Source organism: Bison bison, unplaced genomic scaffold (genome assembly GCF_000754665.1).
Source record: "Bison bison bison isolate TAMUID 2011002044 unplaced genomic scaffold, Bison_UMD1.0 scf7180017864038, whole genome shotgun sequence".
NCBI classification, from domain to species: Eukaryota; Metazoa; Chordata; class Mammalia; order Artiodactyla; family Bovidae; genus Bison; species Bison bison.
The window spans coordinates 4,738,377-4,741,990 of record NW_011494610.1 but is presented as its reverse complement, the minus strand read 5'-3'; the positions used below and the strand labels follow the sequence as shown (position 1 = coordinate 4,741,990).

Sequence of the window (3,614 nt, the reverse complement as noted above, 5' to 3'; positions counted from 1 at the left end):
GGGAGTGAGGCTATTTTTATTTTTTTTCCTTTTTCTGAAAGGCCATTGGTAGACACTTCTGCCCTTGCTGGCGATAAAGCGTTCCTTTAATTATCAGTTTGGGGCCAAGTCCAGAAAGCTATTTTCCAGCACTATTGTTACAAGGAAATGAAAGGCTCCAGCCTCCCGAGCAGCTCTCGCCGGGGCCACGGGTGGTCGCAGATATGCTGCCCGCCAGAGAGTGTGGGTCAAGCGTCCAGAGGGAGGCCACTGTGGTGACAGCCCAAACGCAGAGAACATGACCCTCAGGAGTCCGTGACTGTCCCGGGGAACAGAGCCAGCACCTGGATTCAGCTGTGGACTTCTGCCTGCCTTCCTTCTGAACACAGGTGTCTTCAGGAAACCATGATGGGAAGGAGACCAAGAGGGTATTTCTTTTGCTACTTCTGACCCTCAGCTTCATTCCTGAGAACATTCCAAGGTCTTGCTGGCATGATCCCGATGTCCCCGGCTCCCAGGCTAGCCACTGCCAGCTGGAATCCAGATATTCGACTCAAGAAGACACAAGCTTTCCCCCACCCCCACGTCACTCCCCACCAAAACCTTCCCCAGCTTCCCATCACCTTCATGAAAGGGGCCCCACTCCTGCACCAAGCATTTAAGGCCGCTGTGATCTAGACTCTAGAGGCGCAGGGGGGATGATAAAGAGAACTGAGCTGAGCATTAGTAGCCCAGGTCTGGGATCATAGCTGTGTGACCTTGGACCAGTGCCTTTACTTCTCCGAGCCTGTTTCTTTATTATATATTGCTGCATTTTAAAATTACCACCTGGGACTTCCCTGGTGGTCTACAGGTTAAGACTCTGTGCTTCTAATGCAGGAGGCACGGTTTCGATCCCTGGTCTGGGAACTACGATTCCACATGCCAGATAGTGTGGCCAAAAAATTCAAAATAATAAAATAACTTCAAAAGTTAGAGGCTTAAAACAACACACTTTTGTTACCTCACAGTTTCCGGGGATCAGGAATCCAGGCATAGCTCCCCTGGCTCCTTTGTTCAGAATCTCTTACAGGTTGGAAAGTATCAGGCTAGCCTGCGGTCTCATCTGAAAGTTCAACTGACGAAGGATCCACTTCCAAGCTCATGCCTCTGGTGTTTGAAGCATTCAGCACCTCGGCAGCTTCTGGAGTAAGTGCCTCATATCCTTGCTGACAGATGGCAGGAGCCGCCTGAGTTTGCTGCCACCTGATCTCTCCTGCTTCATCAGAGCAACCACATGAGAAGAGCTGAAAGAAAGTGACAGAGGAGTGTCACTTACATGATTCAGTTCAGTTCAGTTCAGTCGCTCAGTCGTGTCCAACCCTTTGAGACCCCATGGACTGCAGCACACCAGGCCTCCCTGTCTGTCACCAACTCCCAGAGTTTACCCAAACTCATGTCCATTGAGTCAGGGATGCCATCCAAGATCTCATCCTCTGTTGTTCCCTTCTCCTCCCACCTTCAATCTTTCTCAGACTCAGGGTCTTTTCAAATGAGTCAGTTCTTCGCATTAGGTGGCCAAAGTATTGGAGTTTCAGCTTCAACATCAGGCCTTCCAATGAATATTCAGGACTAATTTCCTCTAGGATGGACTGGTTAGATCTCCTTGCAGTCCAAGGGTTAAGTGGTTATAAAGAAATCCATCCTTATAGCCTAATCACAGGCATGACATCTTACACATTCTGCCCTACTCTGGTAGAAGCTAGTCACTAGGTCCAGCCCACATTAAAGGGGAAAGGATTACACAGATGTGTAAACACCAGAGGGTGAGGATCTCTGGGGGCCAGGTCAGAAGCTGCCCACCCGAGTTTCCTTCTCCCTCAGGTGCAAATTGGGTTTCCCTGGTGGCTCAGTCTGTAAAGAATCCACCTGCAATGCTGGAGACCTGGGTTCAATCCCTGGGTTGGGAGGATCCCCTGGAGGAGGGCATGGCAACCCACTCCAGTATCCTTGCCTGGCGAATCGCCATGGACAGAGGAGCCTGGCAGGCTGCAGTCCATGGGGTCGCAGAGAGTCGGACACGACTGAGCGACTAAGCACAGTACAAGGTGCAAACTATAGAGAGTTGTTGCAAAATTGAATTAGAAAACATAGAAAATGCTTAACACAGCGTCTGATGGATTATCAGTATCCAGTAACTGCTCCTCTCACTTTTCTTAGATCAGAATTTCTTGACCTTTATTTCATCATCACTCTCATTGCAAGGCTCCTGGACAGTGTTTTCCTGATTGACCCTCTCTTCTAACACCTCAGATATACTACACAGGGTTGAGTTCTGGAGGACCATTTACCACTGTAATATCTAAGATTTTTCACTCCCTGCAAGAACTAATTTTTTTCCCTGTTGGTGATACTGCCTCTGCAGCAAATATGTGCTCTAGATTCGTCTCATGCCTCCCCATAACTACAGGTGTGTTCACGCCTGTGTCCATGCATGCTAAGTTGCTTCAGTCATGTCTGAATCTTTGCAACCCCATGGACTGTAGCCTGCCAGGCTCCTCCACCCATGGGATTCTCCAGGCAAGAATGCTGGAGTGGGCTGCTGAGCCGTCCTCCAGGGGGTCTTCCCAATCCAGGGATGGAACCCACGTCTCTATGTCTACCTGCCTTGCCGGGTGGGTTCTTTACCACTAGCGCCACCTGGGAAGCCTGTGTGTACACGCATGTGCATGCAAGCACACGTGTGTGCAAGCACACATACAAGCTAATGCCAGCGACACGGGCACTGCTTTCTCCTGATGCCGTGGGCTTTCTTCTCTCTCTCTGCTTCTGCTGACTGGTTCTCCCTGCCTACAGCACCGCCTGACCCTTAGTCACCTGATTAACTCCAGGTCACCCTTAAAGGCTCGACCAGAGCAAACGTGTGACAGGCAGCCTCCAGGATGACTCAATGATTTCTGCCTCCTGGTGTGCACACTCTTGTGTAAGCCCCTCCCCCTTGAGTGTAGGCTGGACCCTCTGACTCACTTCCAGCAAACAGAAAGTGGCAGAAGTGACGGACTGTTACTTTTGAAATTAGGTGACAGGACTTCCCTGGTGGGCCAGTGGTTCAGAACACACTTTGCGATGCAGGGGGACGGGTTCAATCCCTGGTCGGTGAATGAAGATCACGTATCCCCCTGGGCAACCGAGCCCGTGAGCCACAACTAGAGAGCCGCAAGGGCAGCTCCTGAAACCCGCGCGCTCTGGAACCTGTGTGCAGCAACCACTCTCACCTAGACAGTCGTGTGCCTCAGCGAAAAGATCCCGCGTGACGTAACAGAGGGCCCACGTGACATAATAAAGGCCCCGCGTGAGGTAACAGAGGACCCACGTGACATAATAAAGGCCCCGCGTGACGTAACAGAGGCCCCGCGTGACTAACAGAGGCCCCGCGTGAGGTAACAGAGGCCCATGCGTGACGTAACAGAGGCCCCGCATGACGTAACAGAGACCCCCGCGTGACATAACAGAGGCCCCGAGTGAGGTAACAGAGGCCCCCGTATGAGGAAACAGAGGCCCCGCATGACGTAACAGAGGCCCCGTATGAGGTAACAGAGGCCCCACGTGACGTAACAGAGGACCCACGTGATATAATAAAGGCCCCGAGCAATGTA

At 51.5% G+C, this 3,614-nt stretch overlaps 1 long non-coding RNA gene across 1 annotated transcript in view; it reads right to left on the bottom strand.

The window, feature by feature from the left end:
* The window catches only part of LOC104985089, a 107,406-nt gene that overhangs the window by 79,557 nt on the left and 24,235 nt on the right, over nucleotides 1-3,614 (bottom strand). The window contains exon 2 of the long non-coding RNA XR_824835.1: nucleotides 983-1,265. This is a non-coding gene — a long non-coding RNA (uncharacterized LOC104985089). The remainder of the gene's footprint in view (nucleotides 1-982; nucleotides 1,266-3,614) is intronic.